Raw genomic sequence first — 13,556 nt, 5'->3', positions numbered from 1 at the left:
ACTCTTACCCACCGCACTCTTGACTAGTGGAGGGTCGTTAGTCAAACGGGTAGGATAGGACACAACCTTCCATTATAAGTATAATGAAATACAAAGTAACTAAATGTTTTATAAATTCCCAAATCTTAGTTACTTTAGGAAAAATGTGGAGTTGGTGCCATTACATGAAATTACACTTTGTACCCTTGCTAAGAAGTTAGTGGAGCGTGTGTGGTTAACCGGCACACTAATTGGGCTCTAAGGAAAGGTCGTAAAGGGTGAATCGATGTTTGTCATAGATCGATGGAGCATGTGTGGTTAACCGGCACGTCGATTAGGTGACTATAATATTGGGGGCACCATGTATATTTGCATGGTTATCCACAACATGTTTGTGATCCTCGACTTCCCAGTCACAAACGAAGGGCACACTCAAGATTTAATCATGCCATTGAAAAGTTCAATTAATCTCAAAAGATCTAGGAGTTTCAATTCATTTAAAAATTAATTTTCAATTTTCATTTTCATGGTGGAAATTAGTAAATCGTCATTTACCTACCTTCAAATGTTCTGCAATTTGGATTACGGCATCCCTCTTCCATACTGTAGGATATTGTGTTGGATCTTAGACTTGATATTTCATTTGGGTGTTATATCAAGGATTCCAATCAACTAACTTGAATTTCTCCCATTTTGTAGATGTCAAAGTCTGACAACTATGGTCTTCCTGAATCCGTTGGAAAAAGTTTTCCACATGAAGATGATGTTCCACGATTGGATTATGGAAATGGAAATCATGCTTCACTTCTTCCACCTCCTCCGATAATTCTCCCTGACCCACGTGCTCGAAGACTTGAAAAGGTCAAGGTCACTTAAGCATTATTGGCAAAAAGACACGAAGATGGAAAGTCGGTATGCGCTCATGTCTTGGATATGAAGTTGCATATTGATAGATTAGGAATGTTGGGCGTCGATGTCTCAAGGAAGTTGGTTGTTGACTTGGCTCTTCAGTCACTTCCCAAATCATATAGCGAGTTTATTAGAGAGTACTATATGATGGACCACGATGTAACCTTCATCGATTTGACTTATTTGCTTATTGCATGTTGCTGAATCAACGATGATTTGGCGCACTAGTCAAGCAAATTTGTCTGGTAAATCAATGTCCCATCCTTCTATGGGAAATGGAAACATTGGAAGTCCATAAAAATTTTCTCTATGCAAGAGAAAGATTGAGTCTGAGATAGTCCCGTATACCATTCCAGAAGAACCCATATGTTTCTACTACCAAAAGAAGAGGCATTGGTTACGAAGTTGCCCTGACTACCTGAGAGATCTAAGAGATGGCAGAGTCAAGATGTATGACTCTGCTTCAGGTAAACTTCACTATCTAACTCTATTAAGTTTCCTATTTTAGATTCTTAATACATGATGTGATGAGATTACATTTGGATGTTTTGTAGGATCGAAGAAAAGAAAGGAAGCTTAAATCAACAAGTGAGCTGAGTCTGATCGCAAAGAAATGAACTTCGATCGCATGATTCGATGATTGGATTTTGAGCCGCTACCTAGAGTTATGATAGACTGCTTAGGAATAGGAGATAGCATAGTTTTCATTTGAATTGTGTTGTAAGGACAAGTTTTTGCGCACTTTTTATAAATAAAATAAATTTTGGTTCTATTTATATTTCCTTGCAATGGCATGTATGAAAATTGATGTTTATTTCTATTTTAGCAATGTTGAAATGGATGTGATTCTTAGTTATGTTATTTGTGGTAATGTCGAGAATTTATCAAATAAGGAAAGATTCTTGTCGCCCAAGTTTCAACTGGACAGAAACTTGGAATCATACAACTTGTATTGCATGATGAATGAGAACCTTAATATTTGGAAAATTAAGACTAATTGCTTGAGAAAAGGTCAAGTGAAGGACTAGGAGAACTGGTACACAATGTTGTGCACTGGTCAAGTCCACCACAAAGAACAATAAGATTATTCGTCATGATTTACTAAAATTCTAGTAAATGTGGTTATGCTTACAAGATTAAGTATGATTCTGAATCATTGAAAAGTTTCAATGAATGGTAGAACGAATAGGAAGAATCGATAAGGTAGAAAGATAAAAGTGTCTCTAATCTAAAAAGATGGGAGAGTAATTTTATATCATGTTTTATGATTGTCTCATTGATTGTGAAACCATATCACAATTGATCCTTTAAGAAAATCTTAGTGCACTAGTATGTTCAAGAAGAGGAATCAGAAATTGTAGAAATGGTTAAATCAATAGGTGAATCATACTTCGTTCCAAAATCAAGTCTTAGAGTCATACTCCAAGATTGTGACTTAAGTGACATATCTTAAGAAGTTTTAACACACTCATCGAATGTAGAGTAGAAAATGTTTTTCTTACTATTGCACATATGAAATTGGTAAGTTGTGATGTCTTGGATAAGACAAAGACCGACTAAGACCAATTGTGTGTAGTGGTTTGTCTTGATAAGAATCCGCACTAACTCTTGAATATTTGTTTGTCATGAAATGTTTCTTGACAAGATAATTGTTGGGTTTTGAGCATTCTAACACTCCTAAGTGTACATGCAACCCTAAATACCTTGAATCTATGTTTTCTCTATTATACATGCAAATATGAACCTCCAAGGTATTATCCTAATCTAAGCTATAAAACAATGAATATAACAAGATAGAATACATACCTCTTTGATGTAGAATGTCTTCATGAAGCTTGAGTGCCTAGTGCCCCAAGTGTGATGCCTCAAATGGTTCACACAACACCAAATACAAATGGAATGACTTGAGAGAACTTAAAACTTTCATGAAAATCGGCTAGCCCTTCTCTAGCATGATACTAGTGCCAATTTTGGTCAAGAATAAGATGCATATATAGTTAGGGTTACACCATGTAAACCCTAATTGACATGGCCTTTCATTTCCATGATCCATGGGTACAAAAACACCATGGAGCATCCATGAAGCATCATATGGGTTTTAGCACAACTAGATAATCCATGGAGCATTAGCGCACTATATAAGTATGGATGATTTACACAATCAACCCATATATTTAATTAGTCTTCTTTTGATCACTTAATTAATCCTAGATTAATTCTTGATCAATGCTAATTAAATAATCTTATTAATATATTAGAACTTATAATATATTAACCAACCTTAAGTGTTATTTCTCTTATTATAGTCTATCCAAATGCATGATGCCATGCAACCCAAATGGACCATGCCGGGTCGGGTCAAGTCTTACCAATTATAGTTATGGACTTAGACATTAATCCAACATTCTCCTACTTGGATAAGTCTAAAACTATTATTATGTATGACTTCAGGAACCGACTGGCAATCGTAGCTCTCAAAAGCTTCTGTCGAACTCTGACCTTGTCGATAAACTTTGACCTTTGTCAATGACTTGTCCATTAGATAAGGGATCATATATTCCTCCATTCTAGATATCATATAGACTGAGACATGGATTATAATCATTCTCTCTGTCCATTTGTTATTTCTCGATTTCCGATTTATGACGACTGACTAATTAAACAAATCAAATCAGTCCTGGCCCGACCGAGCACTTCCATTTGTCATCATCAAATCATCGAGGGGCCAACAAATATTGCTTTTATCCCGAAGGTAAAAGCAATCGATAAACTTCGACTCATATGGCTTGTTCTACTACTTGTTGAATCATACACAAAGACACATTTTATAACACCGAGTTACCGAATGTGTTTTCGTGCAATCAATGTACAACCAACTCATAGTAACAACTCGTATCTCTAGATTTGAAGAATATAAGATCTTATCGTCTCATGATCACTGGTGATAAAATCCATGAAGTGATTCAAATGAGCGCGGGTTGAATCCAATACTCAGAACGTATGAGCACTCATGAGTGTTGTAGCCCTTTGTCCAACATCTTAGACCTCTACAAGCCAACCCATGACAGTCTTGATTCATATCTACTTCCAACATATGACCGACTGTGGATAGTTTGAATAACTTAGTCATCCAGAACAATGACCTAGTTATTCTGGAAGTTAAAACATGCAAAATGAAACACAATAATAATAGAATCTAATATGGTATCAAAACCTATGAACATAAATAAAACACCATTTATTTATCACCATATGATTACACATTATTCATTGTATACTGTTTCAGCTATCAACTTTATTCTTGAATTTAAAACAATAGTTGTCCCATGCTCCAAGCATGTACACTATGTTTTCTAAACACTAGTTATGCCATACACCAAGTATGCATACTATGTTTCTCTGTGATCTTCACTTTGTGAATTAGATCAATTGGACATAACCCCAATGATCCTCTTTCACAGTCCCAAATCCTTACTGCAAATGCAAGAATTCCAAATTCATGCCATTTACTGAAATCTGTTAGATTCTAAACGTATATGCATTGATCCTCTTGTAATGATTATGCACAATGTCACAAGGACTTGACAACAAACATTACAAAGTACTCCAAAGGAGATCAACTCCTTGGAAACTTCCTTCTTGCATTAAGTTTCCTTAATCATACACAGATTGAAAATTCTAACTTTGAAACATTTCCAGATTCATTTTGACTATCACTTCTGAACAAGAGTTGCCTCCTTACAGATTATGTCAATATGGTCCTTCTAGAATTATTACTATACTTCCAACTACCCTTGAGCACCCAATTCTAGACCTTTTCCCTTCTTAATGCCCCAGGCATTTGGAAAATTTTAGAATTGATGAATATAGCACATGTAATCGATCCTATATCCGAAGCATATGGGACACGATTCATGATATCTCACATAAAGACTAAACCAGTCTTTTGCTATAACATTTCCATTTCTATTTGCCAAGTTCTCATAATTCAGATTATAAAAAGGGATGCCGTAATTATAATCGAATTTTAGAACGCAAATAATGGACCCATATACAGAATTTCCTAATGTTGAGCCATTCCAACATGAAATTCATATATATATATATATATATATATATATATATATATATATATATATATATATATATATATATATATATATATATATCGTTGAATAAATACGATTAAAACCTCAATCTAAGATTTTAGATTTGAGATGAAGTATAATTTCCTCTCCCTTAATTATAGCAAAACAACTCTTTCCCAATTGAAACTTTTTTGTTTTCTATAATTAACATTGTTAACTTGCAATACTTATCATAATTATCATGCTCCCACTAACATGATCATTATTAGCATGACACTTATGCTCCCACTAGCTTTGACATGTACTCAGAAATCAGCTGACTTTCTTACCAAAGTTCAGAATTCTGATACTAGATTGTTTTGATAAAACTTTATCAAAATCATACACCTTCCCTTAGATAGCTCATAGGTGTGTCTTAACAATTATGAAGATGGATGCCATAATCATAATGGTTAGACCTTTTTGCCACTTCTCACAAGTCCAGGTTAGTGTGCCGGTTAACCACACACGCTCCACTAACGACTTTGAGAATGCAAATATCGCAATTGCTACCTAGCTAAAATCTACTTAGTGAAAGTGTTTCCTCACCATCATTTTCATGAATCGGAGAGAAACCTTATGACACTTAGATTTTCATGGTGTATGAATTCCTACCCATATGAATTTGTCAAAACCATAATCACAAGACAAGGATAATGACAAATCCAAACTCGTATGGATTGAACTAAATCTTAATTTCTTGCCACCTGGCAGCTCAAGGGCCTGCCATTGCTTCCAAGTTGTTATGCAACCAATTGAGAACTCAAAGAACTCATATGCAAAGCCAACTTAACTGGAATGGGCACAGAATATGCCAACATGATAGGTTATAAACCTCAAGTCATGTGCTAGTGAAGAACTTCAGGTTTTTTCTTGATTAGTTCTTGAGACTTTCAAGACCTTTAAGACTCCCACTGTCCTCTTGACCTATAAGACTCCCTTTTCAAACATCCAAGAGATAGTGCGGATTCTAATCAAGACAAACACTTTACAAAATTGGCCTAAGTTAGTCTTTGTTTTATCCAAAACATCACAACTTACCAATTTTAAATGTACAAGAGTAGAAAACTTTTACTCTTACATTTGACAAGTGTTTTAAACCTTCTTTAAGACATGTCACTCAGGTTACAATCTTGAAGTATGACTCTAAGACTTATATTGGAACGAAGTATGACTCATCTTCTTGATTTAACCATTTCAACAATTCAAGATTCCTCTTCTTAGTCATAAGAATGCACTAAGATTCCCTTAGAGAAATAATTGTGCTATGGTTTCTTAATCATTAAGATGATCACAAAACTGATACTAAAGTACTCTCCCATCTCTTCAGATTTGAGAAAATTTTATCTTTCTGCCTAAGTTGATTCTTCTTATTTGTTCTGTCATACATGGAAACCTTTTTCCAATGTCTCAGAATTACACTTAAGCTTGTAAGTATAACCATATTTGTTGAGCTTTAGTAAATTATGATGAATAATCTTATTGATCTTTTTTCGTGGACTTAATCAGTACACAAGAATGTGTACTCGATCCCTTAGTCCTTTTCATGACTCATACATCCATGTGAACAAGTAATTAGTCTTAATTTTCCAATACTTGAAAGTTCTCATTCATCATGCTATACAACTTGCATGATTCCAAGTTCCGGTCCAATTGAAACTTGGGTGATGAGAATCTTTCCTTATTTGGTAATTTAGACATTACCACAAATGAAAGAATCAATTTCATATTTCCACTCTTGCTATTAATGGAATCTTATAAGCAACAAAATTTTTCACAAACGCCATTGTAAGGATATTTTCAAATAAATAAAATCATCATTTTTCCTTTTATTTTAAAAACTTTGCGGAAAAACTATCCTTACAATCCATATGAAAACTTGTTATTCCTAAGCAATAGCTCATATATCCTAAGAAGTAGCTCAAGAATCCGATCTACAAACTATGCGATAGAAATCCATCTACGCGATCAGATTCAACATATTCTTTCTTTAAGTTTCTTTACTTTTCTTTGATTCTTAAAACATGTGACCCAGTCACATCATATATCAACAATCTCAGAATAGAAACTTAGCAGAGTTAGATAATGGACTTTACCTGAATTGGAGTCAAACTTATTGACTTTAACACCCTTAGGTAAATTGGCAGCTTCGCAACGAATGCCCCTTCCTTTGGCAATATAAACATATGGACCCTTTGGTAATGGTACAAGGGACTATCACATACTTAGCTTTCCTCTTTACCATTTAGTCAACCCAGTTGACTATGGCCGATCCCTTTCCATTGGGAAGAGCGAGCTTTACTGGATATCCAATGTCATCATTTTCAATATCATTAAAGTTTTAGGAAGTTGATCTTAGCAAATAGATAAGATCATTAAGGGTCTTGTCATAGTTTGGTTCATAGGAGCCCCAAAGGAACTCACTATGTGACTTAGAAAGTGATTGAACCACCAACTTTCTCAAGACTTTGACACCCAACTCTCCCAGCTTGTCAATATATGACTACATCTCCATGATGTGATCACACCTAGACCTTGCCTTGCCAATAGGGCTTGAGTGACCTTGAACTTGTGGGTTAGGGAGAATAATTTGAGGAGGTGAAAGAAGTATGATTTTCATGGGACATCATCTTCATTTAGGAAAGCTTCTTTCAAGGGATTTGGGAAGATCATAAATGTCTAAACCAGACATCTTTTGGGAGATATTCAAGATAGTTGATCTAAAGTCCTTGATATAACACCCAATATGAAATATTAAGGCGAGGACCCAACAAACTATTTTATAACTTAGAAGAGGGATGCCGTAATCCAAGCTATAAAATATTTGAAGGTAGGTGAATGACGATTCACCAATTTCCACCAAGATAAACGAAATGTATTATTAGGTTTTAATTGGATTTGAAACTCCTAGATCTTTGAGATTCATTGAACTTTTCAATGGCATGTTTCAATCTCGAGTGTGCCCTTCAGGTTTTGTGACTGGGATGTCGAGGATCACAAAACAAGGTGTGAAGTAACCATGCAAATTACTTAGTACCCTTAAGTGTTTACCCCTAATCGATGTGCCGGTTAACCACACACGCTCCATCGATGCTATGATAAACATTAAATTACCCTTTGCCTACCTTGTTAAATACGATTTAGTGTGCCGGTTAACCACACACGCTCCACTAACTGACTTAAACAAAGTGCAAAGTGTAATTTCATGGATTAGCACCTTATTCACATTTTCCTAAGTAACTAAGATTGGGTATTATTACGAGTTTAGTTGCATAGTATTTATCATTAATACTTTTAATGAAGGGAGAATTATAGTCCTTTTCCTACCCGTTCGGCTAACGACCCTCCACCAGTCAAGGAAGCGGTGGGTGAGAGTGGACACCCATTAAACTGTCATTTTATAGGCAGTAACCTTATATCACCCTTATAGACCGGCTTCGTGAATGAGGCCTACTAACGGTAAGACTGACTTGCTCTTATACATATATATATATATATATATATATATATATATATATATATATATATATATATATATATATATATATTATTAACTTATAATATTATAAATTATAAGGGTTGAATTTTAACTTTTAAAATTCTAAGGGCTAACTTGGAATTAAAGTATTCATAAGAGAAAACTTTACAAATTCCAAAACTTGAGGGAAAGTTTTGAAACTATTCAAAACTAATTAATTCCATAACTTATGTGTTTAAAGTAGTTTTAATTAAAAAACTCTTCAAGTTCCATAACTTGAGGAGAAGTTATGGAAGACTTTAAATGATTAAAGAATGTAACTTTTTCTTTAATTTATAACTTATGGAATTAATTAAGGTTACACATTTTATTACTTAATGAAGTGACTCTTGAACCTCCATAACTTAAGGACAAGACTCTTCATTTTTGTAACCATTGCCAACTTCTATGAGTTTTATGAAACTTAAATGTGACTTTTCATATAACTTGAGGACAAGTTACAAAAACACATTTTAGAATCAACTCTTAGATTAATTTGGATTGAAAACAATAATTTCACACAACTTTCTATTAATCTAAGCAACTCATAAGAACAAGATAATTCAAATCAAACTTTTTCATGTAATTAGCCTAATCACTAAACTAATTCAAAAGATGAATCTATTGAGAATTATCTTTGAAATTGGATTAGCATGAACATTACCACATCGAAAACAAGTTTATAAGTTCAAAAACAGCTTAGGGTAATGTTCCTAGTCCATTTCTAGCCAAAAAAAAACTCGAAAATATGTTGTCTGGGGCTCCTACTCGTCGAGTGCATGAACCTACTCGACAAGTAGGATGATTTTACTCATGGACTCGGCGAGTTCATCAGTGGACTCGGCGAGTCCAGTGCCTAGAAAGCCAGAAAATCGAGTTTTTCAGCATTTTTCAGCAATTTGCATCAAGTATAATTGAAAACATGCCTAGGCTCTGATACCACTATTGGGTTTTGAGCATTCTAACACTCCTAAGTGTACATGCAACCCTAAATACCTTGGATCTATGTTTTCTCTATTATACATGCAAATATGAAGCTCCAAGGTATTATCCTAATCTAAGCTATAAAACAATGAATATAACAAGATAGAATACATACCTCTTTGATGTAGAATGTCTTCATGAAGATTGAGAGCCTAGTGCCCCAAGTGTGACACCTCATATGGTTCACACAACACCAAATACAAATGGAATGACTTTAGAGAACTTAACACTTTCATGAAAATCAGCTAGCCCTTCTCTAGCATGATACTAGTGCCAATTTTGGTCAAGAATAAGACGCATATATAGTTAGGGTTACACCATGTAAACCCTAATTGACATGACCTTTCATTTCCATGATCCATGGGTACAAAAACACCATGGAGCATCCATGAAGCATCATATGGTTTTTAGCCCAACTAGATAATCCATGGAGCATTAGCCCACTATATAAGTATGGATGATTTACACAATCAACCCATATATTTAATTAGTCTTCTTTTGATCACTTAATTAATCCTAGATTAATTTTTGATCAATACTAATTAAATAATCTTATTAATATATTAGAGCTTATAATATAGTAACCAACCTTAAGTGTTATTTCTCTCATTATAGTCTATCCAAATGCATAATGCCATGCAACCCAAATGGACCATATCGGGTCGGGTCAAGTCTTACCAATTATAGTTATGGACTTAGACATTAATCCAACAATAATCTTATATGTCAAGAGGTCAGTGGGAGTCTAAATGTTCTTGAAAATGGTTCAAGAACTAATCAAGAGTAAACCTAGCGGACACTAGCGCACGACTTGAGGTTGTAACCTATCGTGTTGACAAAATTTTATTTCTATGCCATTCTAGTGAAGTTACTTATGCATATGAGTTCTACGAGTTCTCAATTGACTGCAGAATGGCAAACACCTTATTCAATGAAAGTACATTGACTACTATAGGTGAGCTGCTAAATAACTTGGAAGCAATGGTGGTACCCTTAATGGAAAGAAATTAAGGATGAACAAGTTCTGTCCATAAGACTCTGGATTTGTCGCAAACATTATCTTACGAATATGGTTATGACAAAATTCACATTGATAGGAACACATACACCATAAAATCTAAGTGTCATAAGGTTTATCTCCTTCATGAAAATGATTATGAGGAAACACTTTCACTAAGAGAGATTTTAAGGAGATAGCGATTGCATAAATTACATTCTCAAATTCGATTATGATTACGGAATCCCTCTTCATAGTTCGAATTGTGAGATTTGGCAATTAGTTTAAACATTTATGACTTATTGCTATAAGTGCTGAAATTTTTTAGACACATATATGCTATCTAAGGAAAGGTGTATGAGTTTGAGAAGCTTAGATAAAGGCTTATCGAAGCATATCGTATTAGAAATATGAACTTTGGAAGTCAATAAGTATTGCTTTCTAGAAGTCCAAATGTTTTCTGAATACGTGTCAAAGCTAGTGGGAGCATAAATGTTATGCTGGTATGGATATAATTATCATGTTAGTGGGAGCATGATTATTATTTTATGTGTTGCATGTTAGCAATATTAATTATAGAAAAATAAATTTTCACTTTGCAAAGTTGCAGGGGTTGAAAAGTTGTTTTGCTATAATTAAGGGAGATAATTTTATACTTCGTTTCGAAATCTAAAAGCTTGGATCGAGAAATTTTAATCAAATTTAGTCAAAAGACATATATGGACGCTATGTTGAAAAGATTGAACTTAAAAGGATTCTATATATGGCAATATTATAGCAAGAAACTGGTAAAGTATCACGTTTTTCATTATGAATCGTGTCCCATATGCTTCGGGTATAGGATCAATTGCATATGCGGTAATATTCGACCATTCTAAAATTTTCCAAATGCCTAGGGCATTAAGAGGGAAAAGGGACTAGAACCGGTTTGACTAAAATAATTAAACACCTGTCAACGACAATCTAGGGTTCGCTAAGGATTGGTCGTTTGTGGGCAGTTGGAAGTATAGTAACGAATGGACCATAATGGCATTATTATGATTAGATATGATTCTATTAATAATGAGTTGTTGTATGGCAAATATGGAAATGTTTCCATACTGGTAGTCGGATATCGAGAATCTATGTCTAGATTAGAAACTTTTATGCAAGAAGGATGTTCAAAGGAATGTACTTCGAATGTGAGACTTCACATCTATGGAATTGTCTTGTAATAATCGCCAATAGAGAACTTTGTAATTCTATTGGCAAAGTCTTGGTGACTTTTGTGAAATAAGATTACAAAAGGATCATTGCATAAAATGTTAGAATCTAACATGTTCTAGTAGTGGGAAGAATTTTGTGTCCTTACACTAACGACAAGGATTAGGGATTGTGAAATGAGCATCATTGGAAATGCTTTCAATTGATCTATTTTACTCAGTACGGACCATAGGTAAACAGAGTGTGCATGCCTGGTGCATGGCACAAGCTGCAGTTATAATTCAAGTAATCAGTTGATTATCCGAAACATTATATAATGAATAATGTGTAATCAATATGGTGACTAAATAAAAGGATTTTTATTTATACTCAAAAGTTTGGGGCTATATTGGATTCGATTATTCTTGTGTTTCACCTTGTATGTTTTGACTTCCTGAATAATAAGATTATTCGAACGTTCCACAATCACTCATACTTTGGGAGTAGGTATGAAAGAAGATTGTCATGAATTGGCTTGTAGATTGTCTAAAGTGTATTAGACATAGCAAAGGTTTGCTGCAACATTCTTGAGTTCTTATGAATATGATTTGAGCATTGGATTAAACCCACACTCACTTGGATCGCTTCATAGATTTTATCACGAGTGATTGGTGTGGCGATAATATCTTATATTCTTGAAACTGAGATGTGTGAGTTGTATTCTGCAAGTTGGTTGCACATTGATAATATGTAAATACACCAGTAACTTGGTGTTATAAAACATATTGTTGTGTGTGATTTGATGAGTAGGTACAAGAGAGCATTGAGTCAAAGTTTATCCGTTCCTTTTACCCAAAGTGGGATAAAAGTGATATATGTGGGCCCCTCGATGATTTAGTGATGACACCCTAAGCGCTTGGCCATGCCAGGACTAAGTTGATGTGTTCAACTGTAGTCTATTGTCAGTCGTCATAAATCATAAATTGGGAAACAACACATGAACATAGAGTATGATTAAAATGCATGCCTCAGTTCATATTATATCTAGAATGGAGGAATATATGATCCCTTATCTAAAGGACACCTTTCTGTTATGACCAGAGTTCGACAGCGGCTTTTTAAAGCTACGATTGCTACTCAGGTTCCAAAGTCATATGCAGAAGAGTTATTAGACTTATCCAAGTGGAAGACTATTGGATTGAGTGTCTAAGCCCATAACTATTTAGGTATGTACTTGACCTGATTGTGAACATGGTCCTTTTGATTTGGCTTCACCATAGCAACTGATAGGATGAATTAAGGGGAAAGAGAATTAATTATGATTTATTAATATATTATATAAATAATATATTAAAAGAGAAATCATATTGTTTAATTAATATGTGTCAAGAATTAATTAAGAATTAATTCTATTGCTAAAAGACATTAATTAAATAAAGGGGACTAGAACTATCAATTGTGTGATAGTTGAATATTGGGCTAATGGACTCCATAGAAATTGGAGTGGACGAAATCTATGCGGAAACCCGTTAGAATTCGTCCAAGGCTTCTAAGGAAGGAGTCCATGGGCTGCTTAGGGCCTAGGCAATCAGATTAGGGTTTCCTGGTTGAAAACCCTAATAGCCTAAGTATAAAAGGAACCCTTAGGCCTCCAAAAGCGTGTCCAACTCTTAGAGAAAACCCTAGAACGTTTTTGTGCCTTCTCCTTCTCTTTCTTCTTCATCCTTATTGCTAGTGGTGTTTGTGACTCCATTAGAGGTGCAACATTTGGGGCACTAAGCTTTCAAAAGTCAAGATCAAGAAGGTGTTGAGATTGTTATTGCTACATAACAATCAAGGTAACATTTAAACCCTTTTATTA

The sequence above is a fragment of the Lactuca serriola genome, chromosome 4 (assembly GCF_051521515.1).
Source record: "Lactuca serriola cultivar US96UC23 chromosome 4, Lser_US96UC23_V15, whole genome shotgun sequence".
NCBI classification, from domain to species: domain Eukaryota; kingdom Viridiplantae; phylum Streptophyta; class Magnoliopsida; order Asterales; family Asteraceae; genus Lactuca; species Lactuca serriola.
This window is presented reverse-complemented; position numbering follows the sequence as displayed.